At 36.3% G+C, this 17,356-nt stretch overlaps 1 pseudogene; it reads right to left on the bottom strand.

Annotated features, from left to right (window-relative positions):
* The window catches only part of LOC149227031 (uncharacterized), a 29,213-nt pseudogene extending 20,489 nt beyond the window's left edge, over nucleotides 1-8,724 (bottom strand).
* Between the last annotated feature and the right edge of the window lie 8,632 nt (nucleotides 8,725-17,356).

Below are 17,356 nucleotides of genomic sequence, written 5' to 3'. Positions count from 1 at the left end.
GATGAGTCAGCCTGAGATGTGACTAGTGTCCTTTCCCACTCCAGTTCTTCTTCAGTTCTTGAGTCCACTTGGAGGTTCTTGCTTCCACTTGGAGATCTAGAACCTCTTACTCATCACCAGTCGAATTCCTTGATCCAAGTGTCATTTTGGAAGCTTCCTGGGCATTGACTCATTGAGGAATGAGACTTCCACATGTCAAAACTCGCTCAGCGCAGGTAGCCTTTGTTGGAGTTGACATTCAACGTAGGTGGTCCATGGAGCAGTTGACATTCAGCGCAGATGCTCAGTGGAGCAGTTGACATGATCCAGAATTGCCTTGTTTTTTAGTAATTTTCAGTGGAGAACTTGTTTGGATTGCCGTGGTTTGCTGACCTTGTTCCCCTAGGGGTAGGAACAACATGTTTAGGGACTTTGGATCCCTTAGATTATGGACATTTCATGTTTCATGCTGTAAGGCACAAAAAAGTCTATAACAGTTGTGCCCTACCATTCTCCTATTTCTTCTTGTCATCGATTGCCTAAGCCGTAAGATGGGGGATGTGAGGATTAGGGGGTTGATTTTGGGTTTGCATGTGACAAGGCATATTGCTATTACTCATTTAATTTTTGTGGATGACTTGATATTTGGAGGCGAGTCAAACCTAGATGAATGGGTGCACATTCACAATATTATTAAGTATTTTGGTGAGGCTATAGGCTTGTTTGAGTAAATTAAAGTCTATTTTGATTTCTGGGGACAATGAGGATTTGGTGATTAAGGATATTTGTAATCGTTTTGAGATATCTTACATTCATTAAAACCCAAAAAGTATGGCAATAAGGATTGGAAATGGATTATTGATAGATTTGATAAGGAACTAGTTGGATGGACACATAGATGGTTATCTATGGGTGGTTGTATGAATCTGATAAAGTTTTTCCTACAAAACATTCTAGTATTCTCGATGCATCTATTTTTGTTTATGATGGAGATTTTAAACAAGATTGAATCTATAATGGCTAGGTCTTATGGTCTGGTTATGAAAATAGGGGGAAGATACACTTAGTTAGTTGGAATGTTATTGCTTGTTCGATATCTAATGATGGATGGGGCATATTGCACATGTTTCCTCCAAATAGACCTTTGATTATTAAAAATCGTTGGAGGGCACTAGATGGTAACTACATTTAGGCTCCAATTAGAAGAGAAAAGTATACGAGCAAGGAACATTTCAGAAAATGTATCAGGGATGGAGAAAAGAGGAAACCATTTTCATTCTATATATGGTGCAACATGATGAAAAAATTTCAGTGGTTGCTTGGTTTTATTTGATGGGATGTTGGAGATGGCACGTAGGTCGAGATTAGTTTAGATGCTCTCAAGGGATTTACTGGGAACCACTCATTATCGGTTCCCCTTATTTGTTTCCTCCCTGGTTACCACTTTTGGTAACATATCTGCGGGATGTTGGCTAGTGTGCATCTTTTCCATCTTCAACTTTCCATCTTCCAACACCAACCATATGAAATGGTACTTGAGCTATATATTTTTAGTCTGTGAATGAAATGTTGAGTTCTTTGCAAGATCAATAGAACTCTGGATGTCACTATATAACTTGCCAATCTCCTACTTCTTTCCCAATTCATCCATAAACCTTTGTAACTAAATCATCTATTTACTAGCCTCTGTAGCAACAACATACTCTACTTCAACTGTTGAAAGTGCAACGATGTTTTACAATTTTGAAACCCAACTAACAGTTGTTCCACCTATAGTAAACACATACCCTGTGGTGCTCCTCATCTTATCTCTATCACCTGCCATATCTACATCAACATATCCATATAAAGAAATGTTTGAACCACCAAAGAATAATGCTTGATTTGTGGTACCTCTCAAATACCTAAGAATCCACTTCACTACCCTCCAATTCTCCTTTCCTCAATTGTTCATATACCTGCTTACAACTCCCACTGCATGTGCAATATCACGCCTTGTGCAGACCATTGCATACATTAAGATTTCAACTACTGATGGATATGGAACTTTACACATATAATCCATCTCTTTCAGAGTCTTGGGAAACATCTCCTTACTTAGTTTTAAATGAGTAACCAAAGGTGTACTAAGTCGTTTTTCATTCTGCATATTAAATATTTCCAACATTTTTTCTATGTACTCACTCTAAGATAATGTTAAATTGCGATTTTTCATGTATCTAGTTATTCTCATAACAAGGATTTATTTTCAATACCCAAATCATTCATTGCAAATGAATTTTCCAATTTTCCTTTGAGCACATTTATTTCCTATATGTTAGACCCCGCAACAAGCATGTCATCTACATACAATAAAAATATAGTATAGTTGTCATCATTTTTCTTTTAAGATAAACATAGTGATAAAAATGACATCTAGTATAACCTTATTTAGACATAAACCTCTCAAATTTTAGATACCATCGCCTCGGATCCTGGTTTAAGCCATACAATCTCTTCTTCAATTTACACACTAATTTATCCTTCCCTTTGACCTCATACACTAATTTATCCCCGTGGAGAAAGGTTTCTTTTACATCTAACTGCTCAAATTGCAAATTTGTTGTTGCCACTAGACTTCAAATGGTTCTTATTGAAGTCATTCTAACAACGGGAGAAAAAAAATCTTCAAAGTCTATACCTTTTTTTTGTGAAAACCCCTTCACCACAAGTCTAGCCTTATACCTTCGTTTACCTCCATATTCTTCCTTCAACCTGTAAACCCATTTAATATGCAATGTTGTTTTACCTGCAGGAAACTTGACTAAGACAAAAATCTAGTTATGCACCAAGGAGTCCATCTCTTCTTCCATGGCTTACTCCCACTTCTTCCTAGTTTCTACCTGCATTGCTTCTTCATATCTTTTTGGTTGACCAGAATCAATCAAAAATACATAATATAATGAATGAGAGTATCATTAAAGGGGTCTACTTATCCTAGTAGATCTTCTAACACCACTTTAAGGTGTTTGAGGTGTTTGTTGCTATTGTGGTTGATGTTGTTATTGTGGCTATTGATCATTATGATTTTCAGGCACCTTTACTTTTTCTTTTATCTCATCAAGCACTATGTATTCTTTGTTTTCTTTTTCCTATTTATTTTCCTGCATTTGATCCTTATATAAGATTTTTTCATTGAATATGACATCTCTGCTCTTAATGATTTTGTGATTTTCATAATCATATAAGTGATACCCGAAATCATTAACACCATATTCAATAAAGGTACATTTCTTTGACTTTTCCACAAGCTTCTATTTTCTTTATTGACATGGACAAAAGCTTCACTACCAAAAGTCTTTAAAAATGAGTAGTTTAACTTTTTACCCGTCTATGCCTCTTCTAGAATACCACCATCCAAGGAACTTGAAGGTCCTTTGTTTATTAGATAAATAGAAATGTCCACACCATCTGCCCCAAATTGTAAGGGAAACACTACATGCAATCTCATACACCTTGCATGCTCCATGATTGTCCTGTTCATCCTTTCTGATACACAATTTTCCTATGGTGTTCCTTGAACTGTCTTCTCTATGCAAATTTTATGTTCTGAATAGTAGTTATCAAACTCTTTGTTGCAATATTCCCCTCCATTGTCTGATTTGAGACACTTCAAATTCTTTCCTATCTCATTCTCATACAAAATTTTTTTATTTCGAATACAATAAATGCAAGTTTTCTTAGTTGCATCATCAATAAAAGTAACATAATAGAAAAAGCCACCGAGAGATGATACTTGAAAAGGTCCCCATACATCTGCATGCACAAGCTCTATTTTATCTCTCTTATTTTCTTTCCCAACTCTAATAAATTTTACTCTCTTTTGCTTTTCATAAACACAATTCTCACAGAAATCCAAATCAACATGGTTCAAACTTGGCACCAGATTTCTCGAGTGAAGAATTTGCATCCCCTTCTCACTCACGTGCATAAGCTTATAATCCACAATGTTGTATCTTCTCTCGTGAAGGTTAAAGCATTAACAAAATTAGAAATACCATTTCATAAATACAATGTACCAACCTTTTCTCCTTTTTCTATTACTAAGGCTCCTTTAGTGAACTTCTAGGTTTTGTTAGTGAATGTAGTTACACAACCTTTATCGCCTAACTTCACTATTGAAATTAGATTTTTCTTCAAATCTGAAACATGCCTTCCCTCCTTCAATATCCATTAGTTTCCATTTTGTTCTTTTATAAAAACCTTACCCATTCCAACGATTTTATATGTTTTATCATCACCCAGACGAACTTGTCCAAAATCTCCTTAAACATAGTCATGCAAATGTTTCCTATCAGGTGTAGCATGGAATGAGGCCCCTGAATCTACCACCCAAGAATCATTAATAATATTTTCTAATGAAATAATGTGAGAATTTTACAACACATCACTTGTCACATTCGCTTAATGATTGTTCTCTTTTTTTCCATCTCCTTCTTTTCCCTTCCGAGATTTGCAATCTTTCTTCTTGTGTCATTTATTCCTGCATTTCCAGAACACTATCCCTGATCTGAATTTGAATCTGACTGCTCTTGACTTACTTTGATTTCCTTGGCTACTTCCTCTTTCCATTTTTCTTCCCCTAGTCTCTATAGTTAAAGCATTACCTGATGTCCCACCAGAGCTTTTTCCTAAGGATGACACCAACAATATTATCAAACTTTAAAGTACTAGATTAAGAGACATAGTTACTAATAGCCATAACTAACCCATTCCAACTTTCTGGCAATGACCACAGAAATAATAGAGTTCTAACTTCATCATCAAAATTTACCCCTACATAACTTAATTCACTAGTAACTGTGTTAAATTCATTTAAATGATCAACAACAAATCCACCTTCTCAAATATTCATATTAAATAGACGCTTCATAAGAAATACCTTATTTGAGGCTGAGGGTTTTTCATATAGTTTGGCCAATGTCATCATTCAACATTTTGTTGTTGCTTCTTTTGAAATTTTGAAATCCATCGATGCCACGAGACATAGTTGTATTGTTCCTAATGTCTTTCTATTAAGAATATCCCATAATCGGTCCATCATAGTGTTTGACTTCTTTGATTTTCCAATCAATGGTAAGTACAGATTTTTCTGATACAGATAATCTTCCATCTACATCTTCCATAGTTGGTAGTTTTGGCCGTTAAATTTCTTGACCTTAAACCTACCATCTTTCGCAATTTCTCCTACTCGAACTAGAAACCCTTCTCTCCTATGAGTTTATCATCCAAATAGACATTCGATTTTGATACCAGTTGTTAAAAATTAATTAATGGAGCAATGAAATATACAAAATATTATGGAAATAAAAATACAGAAATGCATAAAACAAGCGAAACACAGATATACATGGTTCACCAAATTTGGGCTACATCCATGGAGAAACAACCAGTCCTTCCACTTATATTATCCATCAAAATGAAGAGATACAACCCACAACGAATCTGCTATAATTCCTTCTTCGCTTTCACACAATTTCCTCTATCTTTCTCGCTCAAAATCATAATACATAGATGCAATACAATACCCTCATATAAACTAAGTGTTGCCTTCTAAGGCAAAAAACCCTAAATTAACATAAGTTCTACCTTTAGATCATCCACGTAATGAATGACATAGATTGACTATGAAATTACAATATTTTACAAGGCAAAAATTCATCTATTTTTAGTTTTGGGGGCAATGGCCTCGAGCCCCCGATTAAATGGGTGGTGTTCCTGCCCCATTAGGAACAAGGATCTAACACAACTGAAACCAAAAACCTTTGAACAATCATGAAGATAATTAGACTCCACAACCTACAAGTGGAGGATGTGAATCACCTATTACGGAGATGTCATTTTGCTATGGTTGTATGGGATGGGATTTTGGACGCTTTAAACATTGTTGCTGCATGGGACAATATTTCTTTGGAGGCATCCTAAAACAAGTTCAAAACTCAAAAGGAACATAGAACCCTACCTTTCTACATTATCTAGTCCTTTTGGCGCAGTAGGAATTCATACATGTTTGATTAGGAAGTGGCCATTATCACGGACGTTATTATTAAATTAGTGGTATACTATGTAGAAATTAAGCTCGCAAAGAAGAGTTCCTACAAGAGGGTGATAAGGTAGAAGGACATTTGAAAAGATCTTCCGACAAGGTTTTTTGATGGAGCTTGGCTTCAAAGGAAATGTGGGTGTGGTGTTATTATCGTGTTAGAATCAAGTAGATATTATCAGTTCTAGTGGGAGGACGGATATGGTATAAATAGAAGAGTAGAAATTATAGCTTTATGGGGGATTCTCATTTGCACAAAATCATTAGGCTTGGAGACACTACAAGTTCATGGTGATGCAAAAGGAATTATTAAGTGGGTAGTGAATTATACACAGTTTAATCCTCTTATCCTATCAAACTGGATGTGACACATTCATAATATGGTTTGTTCTTTCCAATATATTTCTTTTCGGCATATTTATAAGGAGCAAAATCAAGTTGTGGATCTTCTATCAAAGAGAGGCATTTCTAAAGATCCAGGGAAATTCTAATTTGCAACTTTTTTGAGGATTCCTTGGTAAATGCTGACAACATTGATTTCTTTTAAGATGCAAATTTGGGCTATTTTTGCTTATATCCTATGGGACAATGTTTTTTTTAATGAAATTGCCATGTGACAACCTTATGTCTTTATCAATTTAATGAAAGTTGGAACATATGTAAGATTTTTTGGTCGCACTTATTATTATGATATATATGCTATTATAGATAGGTCTATATTATGAAGATAAATGGAGAGATTTTGTATAATTTTGTCAAAACTTTAGGTATGCCCAACAAGATTCATGAGTGAATGATGATTTAGGTGAGATTGATCTCTTATTTTTGTATTCTCTTTTCATTGAAAGCGTTTTTTTCCTTATGAAAAAGAAAAAAGATATTGCCAGCCATGCCCTCGGGAAATACTTTTCCGTTTTTTCTTATGACCAGAAAAAAGATATTTCAAGCCATGCCCTTGAGAAATACTTTTCCTTTAGATCTAACACATATCATTATATATTCATAATTTGCGTAGAATGTTATGACATCATCCATAGAGGAAGTGATTGGTTCATATTCACTCTCCCCCATTCCTTCCTGCATTTCGTTCGACACACTGGCCACTTCTTCATCACATCAGCGATTTTGTTTCCCTTTTGCAAACAAATGCCTCGAATGCCACCGAAACAAATTTCTCATGATAGATTTTGTTATCTCGTCCACTTCAATCGTGGGTAAGTGAAAAGTGTAGCTTCTGTCATCGAGACGAATTTCGTTGAGATGCTCTACGTGTGCAGCCAACTTCACTCCTTTTCTTCGGAGTTCCACCACTGATGGGAGCGCGATGTACCTCCTTCTCTTCCACATATGGTTATGTTCAATAGGACCAGTGGAATCAGAAGAACGAATGATATTTTCATACCCAAACCCTAAAAGATGTGAATCCGGTCTCAACGAGGCCCTGGCTAATACATGTGATTCCATCCTATCACGTTTGTACAGAAAAGGGGAGAGAGTGTGCCAAACGTGTCGTAGAATCAACTTGAGATCAAGATCTGTGCTAGCATGGGTATCTGATTTTCTAGGTTCATAATATCTGCTTGCACAGCCGCAAACATAGTCGTTTGATTTTTGAACTTCGTAATATCTTCCTCAACTGCTGATGGTAGCTCGTTTTGATGAAAAAAGAAGCGAGTTGCTTGATCACAGTCCCAATTCCGGTTGAAGATCTTCCTAAATATACAAAATAAAAACAAAAACTATTTATTTACCTAGCTTATTTCATTTAAACAAAAGATTATAGATAATAAATAAAAAAATCAAACAAGATCCAACTCCTTTTGTTGCACACAAAGAGCTTAATAGTTCCAAGAATTAGACTTCAACTATTTACATGTTAAGAAAGGACCGCCCATTTCAAACTACCTCACCATCACATCTTCCTCTTAAGTGCATATTTTGAAATATTTTGGAAATTTCATTTATAGAGTTTGACTGGGCTACTTCTTTACTTTCTATTAGATTTCTGAAATATTGAAAAATCTACAATCCAATCAGATTCTTAAACTCCAAAATATCTTTAAACAAAATTAAGAACGTTAAAAAAAATGTATACTTATAAGTTATAAGAATGAAAATTGTTTGACAAAATCTTAAAACATTCATTAAAAAACCACACCTTAAGAATTGGAAAAGGAATAAGCCATCTCGAGCCAATATCGAGGTAAGTTCTTTGTCAATGTTGGGACAAATCTGGAAGAACTTATACCATTGTCGTATCTTAGTGCATTGATACGTCATGTCCTCAACCAGCTTCATGAAGGGAGGCAGGAGAGCCAGCTCTATCGGTTACTATGTCAAGGAGCTTTTTTTTTTAAGGTTTCATATTTGGCAAGTTGGGGCCGATAGCAACCAGCTGGGGCATGTAAGCTTTAGACTTTTCAAGGGGCAAGCGTTTCAATATGTGGGAGACCCAATGGCAAGTTGGGGCCGAGAGAAACCACCTGGAGCATGTAAGCTTTAGACTTTTCAAGGGGAAAGCATTTCAATATGTGGGAGACCCATTGGGAGACTATCTCAACCTCATCGTCTGTGTTGTCAATTGAGATTGTGTCAACCTCATCCTCCGTGTTATCAGTTTGCAGTGATAAGGTATAAAGAATCTCAATCTTGTGGTTGTCCATGATGAGACAAGGCCATGTCCCTTCAATATTAAACCTCCTTGACTTCCAGGAAAACCAATTACAAAGGATTTACAGAAAGTTATATGGTGGAGCACTTTCTTGAGATTGCAAGGACAGTAAGACGCTAATTATTGGCTCTTCAGAGATTACAAAGACAAATCCAGAAAAGATAAACAACCTAGACTGTTTATCAACATGAATGAGCGATATTGAATGTCTTCTATAACCACTTTTCCTGTGGCATTGGAATCTGTGATGAAGAAAGTACTTATTACTCTGCCTCATGCAATGTATTTTATTACCATTCATATTGATTCATATATTGCACAATTTCAGGCCTAGAAGTGTCAGTATAGGGAGTAGTTTTCTTCTCTACTCTCAACTTTGAGGTAATTCCTAAATGATCATATGACCAAGTGAAACTGAGTTTAAATTTCATTTGTTTAAGGATAAGATCTACTTCTTTTGATGTTGTCCTAACATTACAAATGAAAGGCCCAACTTGTGTTTTGATTTTAAACTAAGATTTCTTTTTTTTGGCTGACACAAAGTGCAGCTCATCCATATTTATCATTTTCTTAATATACTCTAATGAAAAAATTCTTATAGGAACAAATTTAGGCAATTTATATGGAGGCAATTCACATCCATACACTCTAATATCAATGTAATTCTGATATAGGTATCAGTCACCTGTCTTTGTTTATTCTCTAAGATGTAGAATTCTCTTAATCTTAGGTCCAATTCTAGGTTCAACATCACTATTAAGTAGGCAAGAAACTCTGCACAAAAACTGGTCTACATAATCACTGAATGTGAATTCATTGGTATTCCTCCTTACCAAGGAAGTCCAATAAATCACAGACTATACATTTCCCTATTCATTCAGGTTTTGTAGTGGAAATTGAAACGTATCTGCTTGATGAAATAAAAACAAGTAAACCAAGACTGAAGCATGCTTGAAAGACGAATTGAGGTAGGAAGGATTCCCACAAACTCAATTCGTCGACGAGGTCAACAAATTTTTGCTTTAACCAATTGTGGAGTTCTTATAGATTAAAATCACAATTGGTTTCAAAAAATTTATAATGTTGATCTACTGAAGGATGGTGGTCTACGTCAATTACAGGGGGGAGCATAGGGTTTTTCTCTGTGGCTTTTGATTTATCCTTTAAAGACATTTTGAAAAGAAATGAAGCAGAGGACAGAGGACTATAATTACCTGAGAGTTGGTTGGTTGAAAATTGTTTTGGCTCGATTCTTGGTTGCAGTAGTAGTTTCAGGCGTTTAGTGTCATGGAATAGTAGAGAAAAGGACAGTTGAAGGAGGTTTTCTTTTGTTTTATAGGTGAGATCATTGACCGTTGAAACTGTTCGTTTAATGGAGTGAAGTCATTAATTTGGAAATGATTATATCTTAGCACGGATACTTAACGGTAAAATGATAGGTACAAGGGATGTGACACTTGGCGGGAGCGGATTGAAGTGGAGGAGGTAGGGTTTATAGTTGTTATGAGGCGGGAAGGAGGAAGGCCGATTTCAGAGGGCGGGTGAGTTGTAAGCAGTTTAGGCAGAGGGGGATCTGAAATCGATGAGGGGTGACATGTTGATAAAGCGGGATTGATAGAATCCACTTTTCGGACTCCCCCTTTGATTAATTGTCAAAGGGGCAAAGGGGATCTGAAGTCATTGGGAACCCTCGATCTAGGTGGGATAGATTACAGCTCTTGATTATAGCGCGATCATTTATTACATACGACAAAAAATTGTCATGTCAAAAATAACTTTATTAACAACTTAAACTAATCATGATTAAAATTCATGATTTAACTAATTAAAACCAATTTATTTAATATCTAATGCAACATTTGAGCTAATTTGCATATTAATTTTTTTCTAAGGGTTTTTCATCACTTTTTCTATTTTTTTTTTAAATACCTTTTTTACCTTTTTTTTTTCTTTATATATATATATATATATATATATATATAGATATATAAAATAAAAAATCTTTCTTTCTTTCTTTTTTTTCCTTTTCTTTTTCATTTTTTTAGACAATAAAAGTAAAATTCAAAATAATTTTACAACATGGGTAATGGTTCTAATTTTTATTGTTACTTCTCAATCTTTATTGTTTACAAGGGCAAGCAAATGCAACCTTTTTTTTGGAGAAATGTGAGTGCTTTTAACAATATACTATTTGATGTTTGTATTATTTCTCTCAAACTATTTTGAGACTCAATCATTGGCACTGCTTTTTCTCCATTCCTCTCGAGATTCTAAACAATGTTGCTCGACACCATTGTTATCCTTTTTTCCTATGACAATGTGATGTGTCCTACAAAGTCATTAGTGCCATTCTTAAGAGGATGATCATAGAACCCCTTATATGTTAAGTGGGTGTATTATGAACTCCCTTGGGGAACTAAGGATTTTATCTAGATTTTCTTTATTTCTTGCTTTATCTTACTTATGTCCATCTCAATTCCAGGTATATTAGGATCATTAACAATATATTAAATAATTCATTCTACAAAACTGGCTAAAATACAATTCAGTTCCAAAGAAAATAGGAGTATGAGTAGCTAAGATTGTTCACTATAAGTAGGTTCTGTATTCAGTACTCTGAATGACTCATAATACTTCTTTCTACTCAACTATTCAAGTTAATATTCAGATGTAGTACTCCAAATGACTTATATCATTATCACTGCAGTAGCTAAAGTCAAATATCTTTGATAGAACTCCAAATGGTTCAAATGCTATGCTACTGCATGTGGGCTAAAATTTTATTTTGACATAACTATCACTAGGAATCCATCAACAATGTAGGTGTTTAAGTCCTAAATGACGCATGGGATTCATACTGAGAAATATAGTTCCATAGGGCTCAAGACATTTTTTTCTTTGTTTTCTAGGACTTCAATTGTAATCATGGTGAGATTGTTGGATGTTTTCCTTTTGTCCTAGTTTTCATGTAATATCATGGATATTGAATATTTGTTCTTGATCATTTTCCCTTTTGGAAAACACTTTAGGAAAAAAATAATTCATTGCCTCACCAAAACCTACAATTTTTTTAGTGCATTAATGTATTTATTAGTATTTCTTCACATATTGTTTTGGAACATAAAATTTTTCAATCTGAAAATCAGGTTCATGTAGCATCATTAGTATTTAGCATTAACAATTAAGAGATGGTAAAGATTATAATAATTTAATTAAAATTCTAATCAAGGGAAAAGAGGAGTATCAATTTGGAGCTATGGCATGCATGTGTTGAGCCACTTGTGTCCTTACCCATTGTTGGGAGCCGTGTTGTGAATTTTCCTTAAGGTCACAGTGAGCAGGTGCAGTATTCTCGATTATCTATTCACTATATTTGTATATTCTAAGTGCATTACGGCAATTTTTTTAGGATTATGTAGTTGATTATATATATTCTCTTAAAATTAGGATGTACTTATGATGTAGGATACCTCTCTAAACATGATGCTTTCAACTCTTTATTGGGTTATCCATATTTCAAGAACAAAGAGAAAACTAATGGGTCCTACAAGGTGATTGGACATCAGGGCTTTAACTTAATTGAAAATAATAATAATTATATAGATGGTTTACACTCCTACATTATTTTCTGTTGGAGAAGGTGGATGAGAGAGGAATGTGATGGTTCTATACTAATCATATGAGGAGATTTCATGATGATGGTCACCTAGAGGTTATTGATTGTAAAAAGGACATCGTTAAACTTCAACGTGGGGAATATGTCTCTTTAGGTAAGGTATTGATTATTCTTACCAAAATATTTCATATTTGTAAGTTTTCCGGTATTTTTCCAGCTGCCACATCCCAAGACATTTCCTTTGTGCTAGTGGAAGCAACTTTGGCAGTGTGCCATTATTTGGACAATATCATGTTACATATGAATCCATTCCACAGTTACTATGTGGCTTTTGTTGTTACATCCCATCAATCCCTTGAAAATTGGGCTCAGAAAGAAGGAATTGTTTACAAGGATTTTGCTAACATGTGTCAGAAGAGTGAAGCAAAGAATTTCAGAGCTCAATTTTACATGTCTGTTATGGTGTCCACCACTTCTTTTTCATTATACATTTGTAGTAATATTAACTCTAGTTTTTTTTATAGTATTCATAATATCTTGCAATTCATATTTGTTATAGCACATGAAACATGCTCTCTAATATAATAATGCAAGAGTTGCTTTGTTAGGGAAAATAATAAAAGGTTGCATGGAGGCTTTTCATGAAAAATGATGAAATTGTTGCTTTTAATGACAAATTGTTGGCCAACTAATAGAATATCACTTTATGTGCATCGACTCGGAATGGAAAGAATAAAAAATATATATATTAAGACTAGTCGGTTGATCGTAAGAGAGTATTAATTCCTATGGTTTGTGGAAAATATGGACGAGTTCTAGGATTCAGATATATTGGGGTTGTCTTGGTTTTTGAAACATATATTTTTCAGGATGTAAATGAATATGAATGATGAAAATCAAGTGGGTGCATTTGGTTAGATACATTGGAAGGGGGTGTAAATGACATAGTTTTAGAAACAATTCCAAATTTCCATTTGTTTTGCATTTCTGACATTTTTGGTAGGTATGTCGAGATATCATGCGAAAAGGATACTATGGAGTACAACTAGTCAAGGATGAAATTATTTTTAATTTGTGGACTCACAAAGGAGAGGCAAGGCCAAGATGCAAGCAATCAATCATTATGTTAGCATGAGTTTTACTTCCTATGGACCCTAAGGATTATGGCATATTAGGGCATGTTACCCACCCACATGTATGGGTAACCATATGAGAAATGATTTCTTTTATGATGCAATTTTCCAGCCAACTATCATACATTATTTATCATATGTTGTCTTTTTCTTTCCATATTTTTTCCCAAGTTATCTATAGCCTGAACTTTTTAGCATGTAACTTAGATGACATGTTTTTGTGTAAGCTTTTCCTAAAGGTTGAATACTAATTTTATAAGGTGTTCTTTTTTATGGTGACATTTTATTTGCTTTGTGTATACTGGTCATCTAGCCACACAGTGGAAACTATCACCCAGCTAAGGAAAACTTGTTCGAGTTTCTTACGTTTCACGGGAAAAATTGCATTGACATAGTTGATATTGAGGTATATGCTATATATATACTTTATAGTCTATCTTAGTTTATATTCCAGTGTTCATTGTATTCATGTAATATACTTAGCATTGTATGTTATTTGATTTTTAGAAGAGGGACTTAATATTGATGGTAAGTGGCAGGAATTGAAGAAAGAGAAGAATAATAACACTAAAGCGACAAATGCGGAAAGAGAGAGACAAGAGAACCAATATAGTGATACCCTTAAATCCAATATGATCCCACATGAGACACACATATACAGACTAATGGTCATGTCTTTAGATTTGGCAATCTCACCTTTAGCCTAAGCACATGGTAGAGTAATTTATGAGGTGTGAAGTTTTATTAGAGGCACTACTTTATTGTTTTTTTCTTGTTAGAAAAGGGTTTACTCTTGGTTTTATGTGACTTTCAATTTATTATTTGTAGCATGTTGAGAAATGGGAAAGAATAATGTGTGACATTTATCTTGCATAAATTGATGTTGAATGAAAGAATATATAGTTTAACCAGGCTACAGTGTGCATTGGTAAAGGAAGAGGAACATCTTAAAAACATGCCTAAGAATACACCATATACAGAGATTGAACACAAGTAATATATGGTTTTTTCTTTTGCAAATAGGTTCTTTTCTCTACCCAAGATATCACAACAAGAAAAATATTGATATTGTAGGAATTGTTTGAGGACCTCATTAAGGTCAATTTTTTTCGACGTCCTACTTGATTGATACCTTCTCATGACAGGAAGGTTTTAAATATGAATTAATATGTTCCTGAAACAAATCAGATTCAAAGTTTATAGATATAAAATACATAAAAAAAAGTCAATGCCTTCATTTGATTGTTACTTGACTCTAATGTGGGAAGGTTACAGGAAATGGGATTTGATTCTCTTCCAGCCTATATCCATTGAAAACACTTGTGTACTTTTCTACAAGCACACTACCTAGAGAGAGATAAGAAGAAAGCACAACTATGTGATTCAAAGAAAACAAACAAGCAATGTGCATTGAACAAGAAAATAGGTGGAGCATTCTAGAGGAGCGCGGAGGGTTTGGTCAAGGGAGCTAGGGTTTTGGCTACGGAAGGCAGGGCCAAGGGCTTAAGGCTCTGCAGGCAGGAGCTTAGAGCATGTGACAGTGACATGTGTGTACGGGAGGAGGACAACAGTGAGGCAGCAGGAGAGCAAGTGGAACGAAGTGGCTCCAAATGGGTACAGCTGGAAGGTCGTAGGTAAGGAGCCTAGAAACATGGGCTACAAATGCCCCCCCTCTGAATATGGCAGCAGGAAGACTATCGAGGGTTTGCTTCCCGGTTATCCTTGCACTGTCACCGTCTCCGGGTTGCTCTAGGCTACTCCTTATCAACGAAGGAGGGAACAGACCGTTTGCAGACATCGCATTAACCTGCTGCAATTTGTTTAATCATGGTCAAACCCAGCGAAGCCATCGATCTCGATCCCGAGTCGAAAGACATTCTGTCAGTATGGGGAAAGGAATTAACTGCATAGAATATTGAACGATTCTTCGGGCCAGCTGGACGCCATGGGAACTCTAAATCTGGTTCGGAAGTGACTTGGAGAAATAGGAAAGAGATAGGCCTTCTGGAGGAAAGTTTGGGGCTGGCCGTGTTGAACAGTCAAGGAGCTACAGCATTTCCCGACCCTCAGGAGCCGATATCCTAGGAGGATATTTACTCTCAGGCGGATTCACAGCAATATCTCCAAGTAAGTACTGTAAAACCCCTCTCACCTGAGCACTTTTATTCTGGAGGTCTTGAGGACATTGTTTTCAATTGCAGGTTGAGGAATTTGTACTGGAATAGCCCGGGAGGTGGTCTTAAAGCAGATTTAGGGTTTTCCAAGGAAGAGTAGTCGTCGGCTGCTGATAGAACCATACTTGCCAGAGATCTGTCAAACCCTAGGTTGGCATTTGGGAAGGTTGGCATAGGGTTTGGCTGGGGTTCGGGCCACAAAAGGGAAGCCCCTGAAAATGAAAATGGAGGAGGCCTTCCCGAACAGCCAAGGGACTTGGGGTTTTCAGAAGGGCTAGCGAGAGGATCGGGAAGCAGGAGTTCAGCAGACAAAGTTGAAAGAGGAAACCCTACCTTAGGCGAGAACTCGTCCCCGCAGCAGGAAGAAGCAACAAATGGTGCTGCAGTCACCCAAATCAGGGAGGAGGTTTCAAGCAAGAGGCAGACAGGGGAAAAAAGGAAGAAGCAGAAAATCATAAAGAAAAAAGAGCCTACAGCGAATCTCATTTTGAGAGTGGATGTTCAGATAGAGGATGCCATTGAGGTGGCTAAGCGTACTTTGGTGGGACAAGCAAGGGGTAAGAAAGATTCTGCTCAATTTATTCAAAATTGGGCCTTGCAAAAATGGCAGTCGGCTCCAGACAAAGGTTTCCAGGTTACAGTCTTGAAGAAAGGTTGGTTCATGGTTAAATTTGAGGAAAAGGAAGCGGCGGATTGGGTGCTGGGCAAGAACTGGGCTTTCGGCAGCTACCTTGTAATGTTCAAGTGTTGGACACCCTTGTTCGATGCGTAGCGAGAGAAGTTCGAGGTCATCCCTGTTTGGGTGTGCGTACCAGGTTTACCACCTTTCTTATGAGTGGATTCAGTCTTCAGATCCATAGTGAACCACCTCAGATCATACTTGGAAACAGATATGTCTTTTCTTCAAACTAGGGACAAGGCAATGGCTCGGATTTTGGTAAGTTTGAATCCCAGAGAAGGACTTGTGGAAAAAATTAAAATCCAATATAAAGACTACATCTTTGATTAGCCTTTGGACTATGAAAATCTACCCTTAAAATGTCATAGATGTCATGTGTATGGCCATCTAGCAAGGGACTGTTCTCTGGGATTTCGACGCAGGCGGAAACAGAAGAAAGCCGAGGTGGATTCTTTGGAAGCAGAGAAGGAAAGGCCCTCGGGGTTAGATGAGGTTCAGGAGCTGGATCCCATGGAATTGGACAGGAGTAAGGAGGAAAAGATTATGGAGCAGGCTCATCAGGAGGTTTCAGCTCGGGAGGGCACACCTGTACAGCCACAAGAGCCCGAGAAGTTTGTCCAGGACTCCTCTTAAGCTCTGGCCGCAACCCTCTTTGAAGACACAAAGGGTATGTGCTTGTACTCAAGTAATCCATCCTTATCTCCATCATTAGCAATTAAAGATGCAAGCTTCAATTCTAGTGCTCTTATTAGTAATTGTCCAATATCTGCTGAACATGCACAAGTCGATAGCATCATTACTTCCATCCCCAAATTAGATCTGAACTGTGAAGGGGTTCCGGCTAAGAAAAGTGAAGAGAGAATTGTTCCACTTCCAGGTTCAAAACATTATAACCTCCATTCTCATGACAAAAAACCGATTTCCCTGGAGCCAGTAGGGGGTTTAGGTATGGGTTTGACCTTCAGCTCCAGGTGGAAAACTCAGGGTAGAAAGTCTAACCTGTCAAAAGCTCAGGTGAAAGC

This window comes from Pinus tabuliformis, chromosome J (genome assembly GCF_031772625.1).
Source record: "Pinus tabuliformis cultivar Carrire ecotype Pingquan chromosome J, CPIR1, whole genome shotgun sequence".
NCBI classification, from domain to species: Eukaryota; Viridiplantae; Streptophyta; class Pinopsida; order Pinales; family Pinaceae; genus Pinus; species Pinus tabuliformis.
The sequence above is the reverse complement of the archived record's forward strand: the minus strand, read 5'-3'. Positions and strand labels throughout refer to the sequence as shown.